This window comes from Dysidea avara, chromosome 13, assembly GCF_963678975.1.
Source record: "Dysidea avara chromosome 13, odDysAvar1.4, whole genome shotgun sequence".
NCBI lineage: Eukaryota > Metazoa > Porifera > Demospongiae > Dictyoceratida > Dysideidae > Dysidea > Dysidea avara.
In genome coordinates this window covers 15,280,785-15,302,442 of record NC_089284.1, presented here as the reverse complement: position 1 = coordinate 15,302,442, position 21,658 = coordinate 15,280,785, and the positions used below count along the sequence as shown (strand labels likewise).

Genomic DNA, 21,658 nt, shown 5'->3' with positions numbered 1-21,658 from the left:
TGTTACCATAGTTCTGTGCATACTGAGATGGGTGCATAGTTAGTGAATCTGCACTGTACTACACAGACAAAGGTCCATCGTATCCATGTCCAAGTATGCTGTAAGCTTATCAAGTCTCAAGTCATATGTATTGTATTTCACAGAAGAATTATTGGACTAATGTTTCATGATATTATTGTGATGATGTCTATGCTGATAGTTAACAGCTAAACACTATTCAGTCATTCAGGGTGATCTCTTGTTACATGTCCCATCTAATTGTGTTGTTGTTTGGTTGTGTTGCTAGGGATGGTTGTCAAGCACTGAAGGAGTATGTTGCTATGACAAAGAAGGAGCTACCAGAGCCGGACTCTTCTGTCAAGAATGGTAAGTATGTCTTGTAGCTGAGTAGTGAATGTGTTGGTGGTATGGTGAATTCTCGAATTGTTGCTCTCTAGGGATATCATTCTTGATATTATATACATAGTTCAATATTTTAAAGTCAACCGTTATTAAATTTTACTAAGAATAATGGTACTGCAGTGTTCATAATGAAAAAGTTCCACTGCAGTATCCACAAATACCCATGTGATATTGAGTACCTTGTGGTGTTCACTTGGTGGCTGAGAACTTATTAACATACTCAAGTCCATTTTTGGAAACTTCATCCCGGCTACTACCCTCTATGTTTCACTCCCCTTCGTGATTTACTCACTTATATGTCACACAGATTTAAGTTTAATAGAAGGCAAGCTTCAATCTTGTCATTTATGGCACTACACAGATTTAATTGTTAGAAGCTATGATCATACTAGACATTATATTGTTCATTCAAAACCCAAGGGTTAATTTTGGGAACAATACCCTCAACAACTAAAACAGTAGTTTGTATGGATGAGACCAGTTGCAGCTGCAAAACAGTCTTAAGACTTGTGTACAAGTCGTTTTATCAATATTGAGGGTTAACTTAAGGTGAGCCTTATTGCTACAGAAAGGATCATCTGCAAGAAATAAGTATTGTAACAGACATTATCAACATCGACAAGTGGGTGTGTCTCCATGTAAGTCTACAGACAGCTACAGAGACCATAAATGGGCTGTCTTGATGCCAGACTAGTTACCTACCATACACAAGGAAAATTTTGACAAATCGATTTAATTTGTCAAATTTAAATTCATCAAATTCCCTTAAGCATCTTAACAGATGCAAGTTTTATCTACATCAACATTTATTTCGTCATATCTGCTGAAGTGTAAATTCGTCAAATTTTACTTGCGTCAAAATTTCCTTGCATACGGTTTAAGCAGCAGCAGCGGCAGCAGCAGCAGCAGCACTCGATCCCTCTAAGTGAGAATGATGCCATGCATGCCCACAGACAACAGCATTCAATCCCGATAAAATAATGGACATGGATCCATAATCCTGACAAATACCAAAATACTCTCAAATGATGGGCATGGTTCCACGTAAGTTTCTTCAGTATGTACATGTATTTCCATCAATAAAATTGAGCTTGTAAATTTATGCACATGTGATCCCATCTGGGTCAGACCCAGATATTTAATAAAGTGGACAAGACCCACTTGATCTGGACAAAATGCAACCCAAATGACCAGGATAATATACATGCATGTTTCATGTAAGATGCATGGATTTTGGACACTTTCCCTACATGTTGCATGCATGAGACTAACGTGCATATTTGTGTTAACACTTTATATATATGTCATAAAATGTACTGATACTAAATGCTGGCATGCACGTAACATGCGTGGTGTTTGTTAACACTATGATTACTGCTATATCTAATGCTTACCATGCACCCCAGCTGCTATGTAAAGTATTACTGACTATCACAGTATGTAGAACTGTCATACAAACAGGAGTTGCATAACTATTTCTCACAGTTCTAACAGCCATGCAATTGTTGGTTTTCATTGTGGGATTCTACATGCAGCATGCCAATGTGCATGTATTATGCATGGTACATGCATGGCAATGGAATTTGGTCCCTGTATCCATGGTACATGCATGTCCCCCTCACTGTAACATCCATGCTCCATAATCCATGCACTTCACATTCATGTAAAACTCATGTTATAGTAATGATGCATGGAGGTTCAAGTTAGCTGGCCAGGGATGAAGCAATTGCTCTACATCACGCTCTCTTTCTTGTAATGGTAAACAATCTTTCATTATACTGTACCCACAACATATATCCTATTTTGAACCCTAACTAAATGCCATAATCACATTCTACATAACCCTAGGAGTTGGTATAAAAAACAGGACTAATAAGATGGCCTAGTATAAGAGTGTGCATGGGTACAAAATAAGAGTCTATTAATACTCACATAAAAAGCATATGTACACACATCAGTTGTATCACATCATCACTCCACCAGACGGTTTCTCATCTTACATCTGCAGTCTTTATGTATCAACATTTAGGAAGCAACTGGCAAGTTAACAATATTATTTTAAAGTCTTCTTTGTGACCAAACAATATGGTACATACAGTATGGTATAATTATAGTTGTAGGTATACAGTACAGTACAATTCAGTATGGTATATAACAACAAATAAACTAGCATGACTAAGGTAGATACTAAATTTGCAGTTTAGGTGATGATCCCCTTGTTGAGCTCAAGCGCTTTCATAGCAATGATTCCTACTACGTAGCTTGTAATCCCATGCACCATGTTCAAGGTTAACATACGGTGAGGCTACAAAATAAGTGCATATCAAAAGTATTTGTCTCACCACTATAATTCACTTTACAATAGAACCTTTTTTGCTGGAACATTAAAAAACCTTGCACATGAGACATAGAACTACAGACACATTAAGATCATAATAAAGGGTCTTCATAACCCTGAAACCTTATGTATGTAAAGTAGTCTGGAAGCCCATCAACACAAGGGGCACTTGAAACAATGATCTGATTTGTGTTAGTATACACCATTTAGACCCATGAAATTAGGATACCTCACTAATATTCATGGACAGGTTCCAAAGCACTACAGCACAATACATTGGATTGTTCTGCAGTGACAGAGGTGTCCATCTCAGGGTGTCCATATTGAGAGCACATGTCTTCAGCATCTGAACAATTGGTACCGACCTGCAAAATGAAAGCAAACAAAGCCTCCAGCAGCCATGCTAAACACAGCTATTACACCCAACAAACCAGCACTGGGATGCCTGTGCACCACTCAGGCAGTTGAATCTTGTGCAGGCAAATCCTCCTGGGGCATCACAAGGAGAGGTTGCTGAACCTGAATTTCCACAACTACCCACATACCACTAAAGGACTGTTAAAAATTTGCTTTCCCAATAAATACCAAAGTACATTCCTACGTACATATACATACATACATACATACATACATACATACATACATACATACATACATACATACATACATACATACATACATACATACATATACATACATACATGCATATACATATGTACTACGTAATATTCAGTCAACTTTGGTTAGTTCTATGGTATGCACACTAGACACATACACTGGCTGTTGTGAGTACAGCCACATTTATCCAGTGAAACAATGAGACAGTTCTGTCTTCTGTCTCACAAGTAAATTGTCTGTGCATTCGAAAATCCCACCTACTGTGTGACACGTCACTGTACAGTCGGCATTTGCTTTCAAGAACATCTAGTCCCCATTATACTGTATACAGCTGGGTTGGCTTTTCCTCAGTTTATAACAGCACCTGGGAAGAATGGAATGGGTAAAGCTGCTTGGTAAAGGAAACGGCAACAACAACTGGGTATTTCTATACATTGCGTGCGATTGCCAAATAATCAGCTATGCTACCATGGGGACACATGCACTACGACACTTAACACACACACACAACATACACACACACACACAATATACACACACACACACACACAACATACACACATTACACTCACATTGTAGTACATACAGTTAATGCACCCATGCACCCACAGAGATCCATATATACTACAAACTGTATTTTTAATTAATCGTTTTAATATTTTTTATGAGACCAATTACAGATGGCATTTATTGGATGCAACCTTTGTCTCACTCTGCTGAGCACTTATTGCAAACACAATTCTCAAAAGGTCACATGGTGATTTATACTTGTGGAGTAGTAATGGAAGAGACTGACTAAGAGACATAAATTGCATCTACCATTAGTTCAATGAAGGCTTCCCCTAAGAAATTTATATGTACATATGTCCCACTATAATCAATAAATAATTGCTGGGAAAACTCACCAGCCCAATATACAGATTACCTTCAACATTGCATTCGCTTGAGATTAAGAAACCAGACACAAGTTGTCTTGGAATCAAGTCACCAGCTGGTCTGGGGTTTTCTGTATTGTGATGTTGAGATACTGACCCCCTGTTATGTTTACATGTTTTTAGTAGCCTTCTTGTTGGTCCCAAGTAGTAATATAATATGCATCAACTGTCTGACCATCTTTTTCCCATAAATATATTGCTAAAATTTATAATTTAGTCAAGAGACTAAGGAGCCACATCGCAGCCCGGGATCTGGAATTCCTGCTGCATTCAGAGCTGATGGAATGATGCAACAGCCTACTTGATCAGTGTTTTACTCTCCTGGCACATAAGTTAATTATAGTCAGAAAGAGCTGACAAGGTTTCTATGCTATTTAGAAACCCAAAGATGATGTGGGAAAGAGTTACCCACAAATTAATTGCCAAGGCCACAGGCTGGGGTAATTAATCGTGGGTAGCCAAGCCCACATTGTCTGAGGTACTAAATGGTATAGAAACTGATGTTCGCTAGCTCTAGAAAATTTTCCTGAGCAAAGTGGATACAGAAAGAGCAAAAGTAAGTGGAAAAACTGTGGCTGCTATATTGATATTTGCTTGATGTACCAGTTGATAGTGACAGATCAGAGCTTAGTAGGCAGTGGCAGAAAGTAAGCAAATGGTAAGGCTATTTCCCTGCTGAGTAAAGGAGGTAAAGTGAGCAAAAGAAACTGACTGCATCTAGTGCATCATCAATGACAATTATGTCTGTCTTGTGTAGAAATAATAAGTTAACAGTAAGAATATTTCCCTACCGAATGAAGGAGGAAAAGAAAGAGCAAAAGAAAGTGGCAATCTGTGGCTGCCTTCGAGTCTTGATAGTCAGTGTCACACCATGGTATCAGTGCATCAGCATGAGTTTCTTGTCCAGAAATTAAACAAACAGCTAGGCTATCTTGTTTATGGCTTTGTTGATTTTCATTGGATAAATGTAGTGAACAACCACAACTATACCACAGGTTGCATTTAGTAACCTCATATAAGCATCAAAGCTAGGAAACTGAGCATGAATTTTCTAATTCACTTTAATTCTTCCAGTAACCAATCATACCAAAGTCATATTTCATGTTACCCTAGGTTTTGCATTTTACAGGGCTTGATTTCAGTGCTATGAATAAAATGAGAATCAGTAAATTGTATGATGGATTGATGGTTGTGATTTGTGTTCTGAGTACATGGACAGTGTGAGACTCCAAAAATATTCAGCATTTTAATAATCTATTCTTGTACATAGTTAAGATAACAACGTCAAGATTTAATCGAAGACTTGTCATGTGCTTTTTCAGTAGAACATTTCATCCTATAGCTCATAAAAACAATTAACAGGGACGGGCAAAACTCATCGAGAGTTTACAGCTTATCAAATGAAGTTTATATACATACCCACGATTTAAAACTAGTACATTCATAGGCTCTATCTAGGTAAAGGAACCAATTTTTTATCATCAGTTCTAATTTTGGCTCTGTCACACTGTAAGTGGTAAGTGATCTGACCAGACTAACTGCCACTCAAGTAATCTGCTTGGACCATACAAGATTCAAAGGTGGTAGCAGCAAATGAGCAAGCAGCAGTTTTGTTCCATTGAATGCACCAAACCGGGGACTACTTATGGCGGAGGGATCTGTTAGGCATACCATAAGTTGTCCAACCAGACAATTTGCAGTGTTGAAGGGGACCAAATAGCTATGGTTGTGCTGTAAGACCCTATCTAGCAAATGGTCCATGGCACTGAGAAAAAGCATCATAGTGATAACTGTGACAGTGCCTGGCATAGCCATATTAAACTTGTGTTCCCCCATTCCTGTCCCATCCTAGTCACAAAAAGCGCTAGTTATATATAATTATGCCAAAACAGAAGTACGTGTAGACAATAAATTGTACCTAAAAACTTCAGATTCCTGGCCTCGACCTACTCGCTGGCCTCAGTCTTATTATTATTATTATTATTGATTAGCAAAACCCATTGGGTAAATCGCTAATGTACAAAAACAAAATTTTAGTGTCTATGCATTTTGCAAACGGTTCTTGAAAGTAAGTAAGTCTATATTGTCAAGATCTTCCATATCTAAATTATTCCAGTCTGGTATTGATCTTGGTAAGAAAGAGTTACTATATCGATTTGTTCTGGCATACAACTGTAATAGCTTCAAGGGATGGTTTGCCCTGGTACTTGTTGCAGAAGATAACACTGGCAGATACTGATTTGGAACATAAATTAATTTGTTTACAAACTTAAACAACAGCATCAGACGTACCTGTTTCCTACGATCTTCCAGTGTTGGCCATTTTAATTCCACTAACATTTCAGTTATGCTGTCCCTATGATTCCTTCTCCAAGGTCTATTTAACACGAAACGTGCAGCACGATGTTGTATCATCTCTAACTTGTGAATGAGTGATTGTTATGTGGATCCCAGATAGAAGAGCAGTATTCAATAGATGGCAAGACGATCTGTTTATATGCATGTTCTTTTAAGTGAGGTGGACAATGGTGGAGAGTTCTTCGCAAAAATCCCAGTAGACGATTTGCTTTATTGCACACTGAATTTATGTCTATCCACCGGCCTCCGGTACGCATTCCCCTGGCATTCCCTGTCCTTCTATATATTTATAAGAACGTTCCTATTTCTAAAGGATTTATGATTCCAGGTGGACTAAATTACCTAAAACATGTTAACAGTAACTCAGGTATAATCTGGTGACTACGGTTAACAACTACCGGGTAAGTACCCGGATAACAATGCGAGAACCGGGTGCGAGAGCAACCTATTATCTTAAAGTATATGGACGTATAGTCCAAAGGTACATTTTGCGTTAGTATCGGATAGTATGGACTGACGGTCCATACGAACGCTAGATTAGTGTACGGTATTGGAATACGGGGTGATTAGCAGTATACTAGCTACGCTGCTTTAGACTTCCCACAATCAATCGTGCCACAGTGTTCTGTGCTGAATACTCAGCGAGCGAGTCCATCTCGGAGTCGATTGACCTGGACCAGTTGGATTTGAGTGATGCTTGTGTAGGTACGTGTTTAGTTTTATATACTTTGTGCTTATTTCTGCCTTTATAAGTGAAGTTCTTAAAATGTAGTCACAGACTCTGCCTTCTGTCCTTCCAGTCACTGACTAGTATCAAGCTGGGACTACACTGTGCCATTTATGTACTTATTTGGTATCAGTGGTGCTGGAGCATTTCTGGATGCTTTAATTTACACCAATGAATGTTCAGCCACCTACCCCACCCCCCACACAGGCCTGTTAAGTCCAAAGCTGTCCTAATGTAGGAGCCATGATTGAACTATCCTCCTGCCTACGGCTTAGTACTCTTACTTTGCACTGTTTTTTTGTTTGTTGTTTTTTTGTGCAGCTTTGGTAAATCTATCTTCATGCTTTAATCCTTTGTGATGACGTTTCACTTTCTCAAAAATTTTCAACTGTGCTACAGTAATCTTTTAATATTTACAGGGCTGCACTGAAAATCAGTATTCAGTTACTGAGTGGATCCCCTGTTAAAAAATTACAATCTACCAAAGATACCGCTAGTTGATACACTTGATTTTCAACCAATATCTCATGCTGCTAACATAATAAGAAGGTAAAATTTTCCATCCGGAATTATATTGGGTACTGTACTGCCAGCCAGTTTGCATAGACTTTTGTCTATATGCAATTAGGGACGGTAATCCTATAAATACTGATGTGTGAACATAATTTTGTCACAAGCCATCAATTAAAAATGTACTAGTCAGTTATTGTAATTTATGTGATGCATTCTAATTTTATTTCAACATTCACACTGCACTATAATTTTCTCACTTGCTTGTACAGTAATTATTAATTATAGGTGTGAAAAAACACAGGCATGTAAATACTAGTACTAGTGAATACATATTGTAGTGTATGTAGTTAAAGAATGAGTCACTTCCATACAATAGATCCATGCATGTCTACTGCATGTGTGCGTACGTGTGTGCATTTGTGTGTGCTGTGTGTGCTTAGTGTATGTGTGTAGTATGTATGCAATGCTTGTAGGACATCTGACATTTCCTGCCAAAATTGGTGTTTGTCTTAGCATATTAGCAAGGATTGTGTATGTGTGTGTAGTGTAGTACGTGTGTGTATTGTAATGTAGTGTATGTGCGTAGTATAGTGCAGTGCATGTGTGTGTGTGTGTGTGTCTTGTACTATAGTGCATGTGTGTGTGTAGTGTGGTGTGGTGTAGTGTAGTGTGTGTAATGTAGTGTAGTGAGTATGTGTGTAGTGCAGTGTAGTGCGCACATGTGAGTAGTGTAGTGCGTGTGTGTGTAGTGTGCTTAATGTGGCGTAGTTTGCATAATGTGTAGTGTGTATGTGTGTGTATATATGTATGTGCGTACGTGCGTGTGTGTAGTGTGCACTATGTGTGTATTGTGCAGTGTGTGTGTGAGTATTGTGCAGCGTGTGTGTGTAGTGTGTGTGTGTGTGTGTGTAGTGTTCGGTGTGTGTGTAGTGTGTGTGTGCGTGTGTGTGTAGGTGTGTGTGTGCAGTGTGTGTGTAGTGTATGTGTGTAGTATGTAGTATGTATGCAGTGCTTGTAGGACATCTGACATTTTCCGGCCAAAATTGGTGTTTGTCCTTGCATATTAGCAAGGATTGTGTATATGTGTGTAGTGTAGTGTGTGTAATGTAGTGTAGTGCGTATGTGTGTAGTGTAGTACGCATGTGTGTAGTGTGTGTGTTTGTCCATGAATTTCCACATATTCATTGAAGGGTTAGTAGGAAAGGCACACAGCTGTTCATGTAATTGAAGTATTGTGCAGATACCCTGGGTTGGTATTTGACCATTAATATGGTAGCTATTTCACATTGTGTTTGCTGTACTCATTTTAATCACAGTGTGGCTACAAGGAACTATGAGCATGATATCAGTGATGTGTTATGGTCTGGTGTCACCAGCATGATGCAACCTCTGTAAGGTGGGTCTGTTAGAATATTGTTGCTATAGTAACCATTGATGATTGTCAAATTTTATGATTTACATAGCCGGTAACAGCTGTGTGACATATAACCAACCTACGATGACTTCTCCAGGTATGCAAAAAGGTGTGTCCACAATGGCCACATCATTCACTCCTAGGTACAGTTTTTCAAGAAAAGTGAAGAGGGGAGCAAATCCAGTAATTGTTCAGTGAGTTGAGAGTTTTGGCTATGCAGTACATAGCATGTCTACCTGTATGTAAGTCAACAGTTTTTTTTCTGTATCCTGTTCTACAAATGTTTGGCTTACATACTTAATAAATACTTAGGTTTAAAGGAAGAATATTCATCCCTCCTGGAGGAGACTGAGTGTTGCGCTCAACTAGACATTGGGTGGCCTGTAGTTCGAATCCTGGGGTATTTTCCTCTGTTTGGCCCTTTTCTGTTACACATTGTTAGCTAGGTAATCATTTAAAGTCTCCAGTTCCTGTTAGGTTAGGCAATCCAAAGGCTACAGCACATGTTACTGTCAGACCCTCAGTATACTGGTCACTGTAAAGCTCTAATAACAATAACGTACCTCTACACACAGTGCTTACTTCTGTGTTGTCAAAAGAAATTGTGCGTAACTAATGCTTTCCTTGTAGTTGAGCTACGTGGTTAGTTGAGACTCAGTTAACACCTGCTCACAGAAATGATTTATTTGTGTGTGTGAGCTGTACTAGTGCAAGACATATTAAATGCATGGTTTTTCCCCATATAGCTGTTGAGGATTAGCAATGTGACAGACGGTAATAGCTGCTACGAACAACCTATTATACTTACTTATGCACATATTTTTATTTTTTTGCTTGATGTGATAATTACTATATTTTGACTTTTTAATTATGTCGGGCTAACTGGTAATATATAAAAGCAAGGGTTGAGTCACTAACAACTGTCACGTGGGAATATATTGTTTATGGCAATTTACATTGTATTTACTGTACATTCAACTAACAGAAATCACACGCACATGACCATAACAGCAATTGCAAGTGTCTGAGCTTATTCACTCATATGTATCATATAGCATGGGGAAAAAAATTAATATTGGTAATGTGACATCAGTGTATAAATTGTATATGCACAGAGTGGAGTTGTTGATCTGGCAACAGTGAAATTCACTTAACAATGTTAAAAGGCTATGATGTATACAGAACAATCAGTCAAGAATGAAATATAAAATAAACTATACTTTAATGAGGAGTTATGATTGAATCAGTGCATGGTATTGGTAAGCAGGACTGATGGCTACTCTATAATTGTATATGCCTGAACGGTCTAGATCTGATACATTATGTACATGTGTATGTATTATTAGATAATGTTACAGACCTGTGCATTGTGTAGGGTTGACATACATAGCTTGAACTTAGTTTCCCAGAACATGTACATGCTTTATTGATCATGTGATAGTGTTCAAATTTCCATATTGATTATTTAGAAACAGTAAAGCAAACAAATGTAATAACAGTGTAATAGTGTATCAGTTCCTACTGTGACAATTTAGTAGATTCTTACAATTGTTATTATCCTTCAAAACATTTAATCATGGTACGTATACTGTCTAGTTATAATTATATATTCAAACAAGCTGACCAAGGTGAATGGATCACATTCGGCCAATAAGTTGCAAGTATTATAGTTACGAAGACACACTATGTAGATAGAAAATGTATATATAATAGCATAAGGACCATGCATACATATAGACCATGCATACATATACGTGTTGTTTTTTTTACATGCCAACATAATAATGACATGAAAAACTAGGTATATAGCAGTAAGCAGTCATGAGTTGTTTTGTCATGAATCATGATCAATTATCACATTTTTAATTGCATCATGATTTATGGTGGTACAGTACATTATAGTAGCTATTACTTGGTCTATACACTTTTGTCCTCCAAATGATTAATCCAGCTGGTATGAATACATAGCCAGACTGTATGATAACATAATTATTCTGAATACACAATTCTCATATCCATTAAACACCAAGATTGTGCAATGTTGGTGTCAGTATAACAAGTTACTGCAAGCTGCATACACAGCCAGCAGCTATATACTCTAGTTATTGACACTTATCCTCTGCTTTGCTTCAGAATCATTATTATGCAGCCACACGCAGCTGTGAGGATCTCCTAAGTTGTGTGAACAACCTGTATACTATTATACTACCACATAAGCTGTATATAGTCATGTCAACCTTGTGTTTCAAACAATGCATATTTCTATAATATTATCTAATAATACATACACATGTACAATTAGCCTACATATAGCTGCATGAATGTATCACAATTCAGACATATGCCATTACAGACTAGCCATCAGTCCTTAGTGATACTGCATGCCAATACTATGCACTGATTATAATATGATTCCTCATTGGAGTATTCAGTTGAACCTGTCTTAATGGCTACCTGTATAGACAGACCACTGGTACCTTTCTAAAAAGACCAACTAACTTTAAAATTTTCAACTGAAGAAATTGTACTCCAGGCCAATTAATCCACCTGTTTAAAGCAGCCACCTGCCTACTGAGGCCAACAATGTTGGCTTGAAATTAGACATGTATATACAGGTTACACATTGATTGATTGTTCCGTGTACAAATTGTAAAATGAAGTCATATTTCACCATTTCCAAAATCAGATTATTTACAAACTCCACTCTGTGTACATACATATTTATACACTGTATATTATATGTGAATATATCGGTTTTGACTGTTAATATCATCACAATCCCTTTCTAATTTCCTAGAAAGAGGCCAGGAATCTAGATGTTATGCATAGGAGTGTATGAGCTCAGACACTTGCCGTTATGGTCGTGTGTGTGTGTGTGTGTGTATGTGTGTGTGTTTGTGTGTGATTTCCTTTAGTTGAATGTAAATATAATGCATAAAAGTAAACTCCCACGATAGATGTGGTGACTTTCACTTTACTACCAGTTAACTCGACAAAATTATAAAGTCAAAGTATAGTAAATATCAAATCGAACAAAAACGCATAATTAGGTAGCAGCTATTACTGTTTGTCACATTGCCAATCCTCAACAGCTACATGGGGAAAAACCATGCATTTAATTTGTCTTGCACTAGTACAGCTCGCCTACACAAATAAATAGTTTCTGTGAGCAGGTGTTGACTGAGTCTCAACTAATCACGTAGCTCAACTACAAGGAAAGCATTAGTTATGCACAATTTCTTTTGACAACACAGAAGTATGCAATGTGTGTAGAGGTACGTTATTGTTATTAGAGCTTTACAGTGACCAGCACTGAAGGTCTGACAGTAACATGTGCTGCAGCCTTTGGATTGCCTAACCTAACAAGAACTGGAGACTTTAAATGATTACCTAGCTAACAATAACGTGTAACAGAAAAGAGCCAAACAAAGGAAAAAATTCCTCCTACCCCAGGATTTGAACTGCAGGCCACCCAATGTCTAGTCGAGCGCAACACTCAATCTCCTCCAGGAGGGATGAATTTAAACCTAAGTATTTATTAAGTATGTAAGCCAAACATTTGTAGAACAGGAAACAGAAAAGAAACTGTTGACTTACATACAGGTAGACGTGCTATGTACTGCATGGACAGCAAAAAAACTCAACTCACTGAACAATTGCTGGATTTCCTCCCCTCTTCACTTTTCTTGAAAAACTGTACCTAGGAGTGAATGATGTGGTCATTGTAGGCACACCTGTTTGCATACCTGGAGAAATTATCATAGGTTGGTTATACGTCACACAGCTGTTACTGGCTATGTAATCATAAACATTTGACAATCATCAATGGTTACTATAGCAACAATACTTCTAACACACCCACATTACAAAGTTTGCATCATGCAATGGTCAAATACCAACCCAGGGTATCTGCATAACACTTCAATTACATGAACAGTTGTGTGCCTTTCCTACTAACCCTTCAATGAATATACAGAAATTCATGGACAAACACACACACACACACACTACACACACGCACGTACACCGAATACTACACACACACACACACACACACACACACGCTGCACAGTACACATATACACTGCACAATACACACACACAGTGCACACCACACCACACACACACACAGTGCACACCACATACACAGTGCACACCACACACACAGTGCACACCACACACACACACTCACGTACGCATGCACACACGCACGCATGCACGCACACACACACACACATTGCACAATACACACACACAGTGCACACTACACACACACACAATGCACACTACACACACACACACAGTGCACACTACACACACACACAGTGCACACTACACACACACAGTGCACACTACATACACACACGCGCGCGCATGCACATACATACATACACACACAGACACACACACATGCTGCACAATACTCACACACACGCACACTGCACAATACACACATACAGTGCACACTACACACACACACACAGTGCACATTACACACACACAGTGCACACTACACACGCACAATGCACACTACACACACACACACAGTGCACACTACACACACACGCACAGAGTGCACACTACACACACACAGTGCACACTACACACACACAGTGCACACTACACACACACACACACACACACACACACACACACACACACACACACACACACACACACACACATACATACATACACACACACAGACACACACTACACACACACATGCTGCACAATACTCACACACAGTCACACACACACACACACACTGCACAATACACACACACACAGTGCACACTACACACACACACACACACACACACACACACACACACACACACACACACACACACACACACACACACACACACACACACACACACACACACACACAGTGCTGGTTCACTAGGTAGGCTCGAATTTCCCAGTAGCTATGTACTAGTAACCCACAAGAGGCTGCACCATGTCACACAGGTGAAGGTGTGGGCACCTAAAGTCCCACCTGGACCATCACCTGCTGTGGGAAATAAGGACAGACACAGATACACAACTTTACACACTCACACATACACATGCTCATCACACACACGCACACACGTACGCACACGCTACATACACATGCAGTAGACATGCATGGATCTATTGTATGGAAGTGACTCATTCTTTAACTACATACACTACAATATGTATTCACTAGTACTAGTATTTACATGCCTGTGTTTTTCACACCTATAATTAATAATTACTGTACAAGCAAGTGAGAAAATTATAGTGCAGTGTGAATGTTGAAATAAAATTAGAATGCATCACATAAATTACAATCACTGACTAGTACATTTTTAATTGATGGCTTGTGACAAAATTATGTTCACATATCAGTATTTATAGAATTACCGTCCCTAATTGTATATAGACAAAAGTCTATGCAAACTGGCTGGCAGTACAGTACCCAATATAATTCTGGATGGAAAATTTTACCTTCTTATTATGTTAGCAGCATGAGATATTGGTTGAAAATCAAGTGTATCAACCCGCAGTATCTTTGGTAGATTGTAATTTTTTTAACAGGGGATCAACTCAGTAACTGAATACTGATTTTCAGTGCAGCCCTGTAAAGATTAAAAGATTACTGTAGCACAGTTGAAAATTTTCGAGAAAGTGAAACGTCATCACAAAGGATTAAAGCATGAAGATAGATTTACCAAAGCTGCACAAAAAAACAACAAACAAAAAAACAGTGCAAAGTAAGAGTACTAAGCCGTAGGCAGGAGGGTAGTTCAATCATGGCTCCTACGTTAGGACAGCTTTGGACTTAACAGGTCTGTGTGTGGGGGGGAGGAGGGGGGTAGGGTAGGTGGCTGAACATTCATTGGTGTAAATTAAAGCATCCAGAAATGCTCCAGCTGGTGGGAAATAATACCAAATAAGTACATAAATGGCACAGTGTAGTCCCAGCTTGATACTAGTCAGTGACTGGAAGGACAGAAGGCAGAGTCTGTGACTACATTTTAAGAACTTCACTTATAAAGGCAGAAATAAGCACAAAGTATATAAAACTAAACACGTACCTACACAAGCATCACTCAAATCCAACTGGTCCAGGTCAACCGACTCCGAGATGGACTCACTCGCTGAGTATTCAGCACAGAACACTGTGGCACGATTGATTGTGGGAAGCCTAAAGCAGCGTAGCTAGTATACTGCTAATCACTCCGTATTCCAATACCGTACACTAATCTAGCGTTCGTATGGACCGTCAGTCCATACTAACGCAACATGTACCTTTGGACTATACGTCCATATACGTTAAGATAATAGGTTGCAACCCGGGTGAACCTCTCGCAGCTAGGCACTTATAATTATCAATCGATAAAGCGCCTCGCGAAGAGTGGGTCTGCGCCAGGCGAGACTACCGAAAGGTCTCCCATGCTGAAAAAAAAAAAATCGGTTGTAGCTATACTACACAATCACTGGACTGGACTTAGGACTAGTGGACTGGATTGGTGGACTGGTCAACCGGATTCAGTTTTTTTTCTTTCTCCTCAGTGTCTTTAAAGCACATATTTTGGGACGTTGGTTGTAGTTATTGCTACATTTATTAATTAATGTTGAGTTGACCGGTCTACTTTGCACTACTGTGCATTTTAGCACAATTAACACAATGAGCAGGTTATTATTATTAGTATTATTATGTAATGGGCTGAGATGCCTAGGCAATGAATATTGCCAGGCTAGGCCACAGGCCTTTGTGTGTGCCCATACCTTGATTTTTTCCAATAATCATCAAGTTGCTCTGTGAATGTTGCTACTGTAGGTGCTGAAATGATAGTGTCAGGTAGAGAGTTCCAAAGATTGACGGTCCTGTTTGAAAAAAAAGTTATGTCTAATAGGTATCATTTGCAAATCAAGAGACAGCTGTTAACTACATCAATGTGTTTAAATGAACTACAAGGTGAAATTCTCAAATTTCATTGGCTATTTATATTCATCTGTTTTATAGTCAAACATTTCTTTCATGGCATGATCTCCAGAGAGTCATGCATGACTACCATTCTTATCATGGAGTAAAATAGTACAGCACATGTTTAGCTATATAATAACCATGCATCCTGATACATAGCTGTCAAGCAGCTTTACAGTGTGATAATTGTTTATTATGGTCTCATACTGCTTGCGTTGGTGTGAATAATCAGCTATATAAGGAATTTCAAACAAAGACTGAATTTTCCTGGCAGTGTCCTTCCTGTTTATTTGCAATTTTGCCCAATTTAGAAGTTCATGACATAAACACTGATATAGAGGTACCACATAACACATTACCTTCTACTATCGATGTACTTACGTCATCTTTTAATGGAATCAGAATTGTACACCATAACATACAGGGAATACATTCAAAGATGATTGAGATTTCTCAATGGACAAATGAGAGTATAAATAAAAATGCCGGTCATATTTTGTTTTAGCGAAATATGGATTTCTCCACAAAGCCCTCCTATTAACGTGAAAGGTTTTTACACATTTTTTTCTCCACTACATCATCGTACTATGTCATCAGCTAAATCTATGAGATCTAAATATTATCCTGGTTCATGTTTACTAATTTCAGAATCTTTATCAATTGAAAGACATTCAGTATGTATTGATATCGAAAATAATTGTCAGTTATTAGATGTATCTTGCTGCCTCATACTATGCAAACATTCCAGATTAGCTATTGTTAGTGATTATAGATCTCCATCTACCGATGTGAAGGTCTGTTTAACAGAACTTAGTAATGTATTTGAACAATTATTGTCTTTAACTAAATATGTAGTAGTTGTTGGAGATCTCAATATAGATTTACACAAAAATACAGGAATCCAAAAGAACTATGTGGAATTATTATCTGATTTTCAGTTTATTCCACATAATGGTGAAGCATCACGTGTTACCAAAACATCTGCAACTTTAATTGATCATGTATTGGGTACACCAGTGCTATCTGTTAGTAAGTGTTATCAAGCTGTTGGATTAAGTGATCACAGAGCTCAGATATTGGAGGTTGCAATTCCATCACTTAAACAAGTTGTTAATCCTGTCATGATACGCTCATTTCGCAATTGTAATTGGGATGAGATGAGGAAAGCAATTAGAACTGCTCCATGGCAAGTCATGGAAATTTATGATGATGTGAATGATATGTGGCATTTCTTTTGTTCTATTTTAAAAAGCTGTCTTGATTTTTACGCTCCTCTTCAATTATCATCAAAGAAGAAGTCAAGAGGTCCTACTCCATGGATGACACCTTCTTTACTATCAGCTATTAAGATTAAGAAGCTAGCTAAACGTAAAGCTGAGGCATCTCATGATTCAAATGATGTTGCTGTTTATAAGGAGATAAAAAATAGATTAAAGGTTCTTGTTCGTGAAGCAAAACTAGCTTATTTGCAAACTTTATTGTATAACACAAAAAAAGATCCAACTTCTTCAGCTCACCTATGGGCTGGTGTCAACAATGTTATTGGTCGTGATAGCAGTAATCATCATAGTGCTATTGATAGTAAGCGATTGTCTCTAGATGATATTAATGAATTTTTTCGTAATGTTGCTATTACCATCAATCATCAACCAGCAAGTAGTTTTACTCCAAATATTAACACTAATGCTACTAGTAATAAATTTTGTTTTGATACTGTTGATCCATCTATTGTTATGTCCTTGCTTAAAAAGCTTGATGTAAGAAAGTCAGCTGGCCCTGATGGTTTTTCAGCTACTTTTCTTAAACAAATAGCACCAGAAATCATTTTCCCATTAACTTTACTATACAATAAATCATTGTCATCTGGTACCATTCCCTTAGAGTGGAAAAAATGTAATGTAACCCCAATTCATAAATCTGGTTCTTTTGAAGACCCTGGAAATTTTAGACCAATCTCTGTAGTTCCCATAATTGCAAAGCTTCTTGAAAAGATTGTGGCTTACCAACTTAATTCATATTTTGAAAAGAATGGTTTACTGTTTGATTATCAAGGAGCTTATAGAAGAGGGAGATCTACAGAGCAACTATTACTAACTGCAATTGACACTATTATACATGCAATTGATAACAAGGCTATTGCTTGTGTTGCTTTCCTTGACCTAAGGAAAGCTTTTGACTCTCTTGACCATGTTATTTTGCTTCAGAGGCTTAACTCTCTTGGTGTATGTGATGTTGAACTAGCATGGTTCACAGATTATTTAAGTGATCGTTTTCAACGTGTCAAGTTTAATGGAAAATATTCTGATTGGGGATTAGTTAAAGGTGGTATACCTCAAGGAAGTGCCTTAGGGCCTCTTTTGTTTTTAGTGTATATGAATGAAATGTCCTTATATGTTAAACATGGTATTCTCCTGCAATTTGCTGATGATACAGCTGTAATTTGTTCTGGTATCAATTATTCAGATGTTCAAAGGCAAATGTGTGAGAATTTGCAGTTAATATCATGTTTTATTTCAGAAAGCAAGATGAAGTTAAATGTGAAGAAATGTAATGTAATGTGGTTCAAGCCAAAATCTGTTAGTGATGATGAATCACCTCCAGTGTTTTCTATTGACGATGATGTTTTAAAAGAAATTAGCAATCAGAAATATCTAGGAATTGTGTTCGATAGCAAGCTAAATTGGAGAGATCAGATATCTCAAGTATGTAAAAAAATGTCTTATTACCTATTCTGGATTAACTCTAATAGAAAATCACTTTCAACTACCATCATTAAAATGCTTATTAACTCACTTGTAATATCACATCTAGATTATGCACTCCCAGTGTGGAGACCACCACTCACACAGAACCTAGTAGATAGATTACAACGTCTGCAGAACTGGGGCATATGTATAGTTTACTCTTTACGTAAGTATGATCATGTATCTAAGTATCGTAACAACTTATCATGGCTACCAATTAAAAATCATATTCATTATCGTTGTCTCTGTGCTATGCACCATTATCACTATTCTCAGGACAATGTTATTCCTCTAGATCCTCCTATTTTATTTGGTTCACTTCATAATCACAACACACGGCACCCCACAACTTATGCTAACACTGAAAGATGTCATTTATCAAGTACACAACGATATTTTAGAATACAAACAATTAAATGGTGGAATCAATTACCTAACTATTTATATATCAATAACTATCAAGAATTTACTTCCGCTTTACATCACCATTTACTTACTGATTTTAAAACTTAAGTTTGCATCTTTTTTTTTTTTTTTTTTTGTAATAATTATTATGTAACATATTATACTATACATGTATATATGTATGTATGTATGTATGTATGTATGTATGTATGTATGTATGTATGTATGTATGTATGTATGTATGTATGTATGTATGTATGTATGTATGTATGTATGTATGTATGTATGTATGTATGTATGTATGTATGTATGTATGTATGTATGTATGTATGTATGTATGTATGTATGTATGTATGTATGTATGTATGTATATACGTAAGTGCTGCGTATGTATATTATGTATATGTATGTATGTACTGTGTATACTCCTCCTATATGGAAGAACGGGTATGCCGAATATAGGAGTTTAAACTCAAATTCAATTCAATTCAAATTCAAGTAATGGTCTTCAAAATTAAGTGACTGTCTGGGTGTATCCATTAACTGGACTGGAGTACTGGACTGGACTACTGGACTCACATAAAATTTGATCAAATACCTTTTTCAACCACTAAAAGTGGTTAGCCATATAATCATTACTTCGTATACCACACACTCAGGGGTTCTCAGTGTCTTATCTTGCATTTTAGAGGCACATGTAGCTAATTGGCTGTAGTCTAGTTTTAGTAGTGTATGATAAGTTCATAATCAATAGGTTGAATTCTTTAAAAGTTGTACCCTACTTGTAGTTTTTCACAAAGATGCAGCCTTACCTGCCTGTTGAGATAGTGTGTGCATTGGGAAGTGTTACTCTAGCCGCTATGCGCACTCATGTATTATAAACCAAGGAGCTGGCCAGACTAATAGGCAGACTGCTGAAAGGTTAGGCAATGCTACATTATTTACAAGTGTAAAACTGACTGAATTTTATGTTATTTTACAGCTAAAAAAGACTGACAGATACATTTAGTTAACAAAGCACAGTGCTTGTATCATTGCCATATAGCGGTAGGCAAATTATTTTTGATAATGAGCTATACTGAGGTTTTAGTGTAGTTCTTTTTGTGAATAATGTGCAAGTTTTATATGTCTGGCGTGCAAGTTTTATATCCGGCTTTAATGAATGGCGTGATTTCTAGAAATACTTCTGTGGTTAAGTCCCAGTCCAGTGAATCGATGTACCATGACTGTCTTGCTATGCATACACCCTGTATAGCTGCAGCTGGGAAAAGCTGACATATTCTGGCATGGCTACACTGCTGTCTCTTGTGTGTGGAGGTGGGAGTGGTCCAACTACATAAGATTAGCATATTCTATATAACAAACAATAGCCAGTTGACCAATATTTGGTGAAAAAGGAAAAAAACCTAAGTCCAGTAGTCCAGTCCACCAGTCCATGCAGTCCACTAGTCCAGTCCAGTGATTGTATATACAACCAAAAACACCAGGGGGGTAGCAAGCCTAGTCTCGTCCCCAGACCATGACATGCATGCATGCATAAATTATGCAATGTTGAACTACGTAGTACACTGAAACATTTTAATTGGCGGTCAACTGGGAGGGTATTCTTTTCTGCCATTTCACTAGTTGGTAGTAAGGAGAAAGGAGGAGGGTGTCTCAGCTCTTTCAGTTACAGTTGGCAACAGTAAGATCCACCCATCTTGGAGAACATTCTGAGCTGCTCGTTGTACTGACATCAAGACACCTTCATTACATGCAAGCTGTATGATATACACTGCTTCAATGATGTGAGCAAGTGAGACCCAGAGGTGCTCATGTTTTGGGTGGATGTCCCAGTGCCTTGACACAAGGCTGCTTCACATATCGCCATAACAAAATTCTACACCGTTTGTCTACTGAACTTACTAATTTCTTTTCAGAACTATTAAGTAAGCACAGTTTCAGTTTATGCTGACTTATCTGGTATGACTCTCCACAAGCAACAATCCCTCCTTCTCTACTTACTACTCCATACCGACCAGACATTGTTCTTTACAATGAAGGAAACAACTCAATAGCCTTGTTAGAATTATATAACATGTCCCTTAGACTCAGTAGAGCATCTCAACTCTGCTAGGAATAGAAAACAAGGGAAGAGAGAGTACCAGGAGCTTCAGTCGAATTCAATCATCTAGGACTTCCTTGTTTTTTGATACAATTAAACTAAGCATTTTAGGTCACTACTTACCATCATCTTTGTCATC

At 37.8% G+C, this 21,658-nt stretch overlaps 2 long non-coding RNA genes across 7 annotated transcripts; one reads left to right on the top strand and one right to left on the bottom strand.

The window, feature by feature from the left end:
• Positions 1-7,199: 7,199 nt before the first annotated feature.
• LOC136242820 (uncharacterized) lies at positions 7,200-10,176 on the top strand. Of its 4 annotated transcripts, none has more exons than XR_010694651.1 (7): positions 7,200-7,352; positions 7,798-7,927; positions 9,208-9,287; positions 9,355-9,402; positions 9,449-9,499; positions 9,936-9,995; positions 10,052-10,176. It is a non-coding gene; the product is annotated as an uncharacterized lncRNA (long non-coding RNA). The 4 variants fall into 4 exon arrangements; XR_010694650.1 differs by having other exon boundaries at positions 7,200-7,356; XR_010694648.1 differs by lacking the exon at positions 7,798-7,927 and having other exon boundaries at positions 7,200-7,356.
• Positions 10,177-12,278: 2,102 nt separating this feature from the next.
• LOC136242732 (uncharacterized) lies at positions 12,279-15,513 on the bottom strand. 3 transcript variants are annotated; one of them, XR_010694627.1, is made up of 5 exons: positions 15,374-15,513; positions 13,040-13,099; positions 12,955-13,005; positions 12,450-12,513; positions 12,279-12,397 (listed from the first exon to the last, which is right to left on the bottom strand). It is a non-coding gene; the product is annotated as an uncharacterized lncRNA (long non-coding RNA). The 3 variants fall into 3 exon arrangements; XR_010694625.1 differs by having other exon boundaries at positions 12,454-12,513; XR_010694626.1 differs by having other exon boundaries at positions 12,454-12,513; positions 13,052-13,099.
• Positions 15,514-21,658: the final 6,145 nt, after the last annotated feature.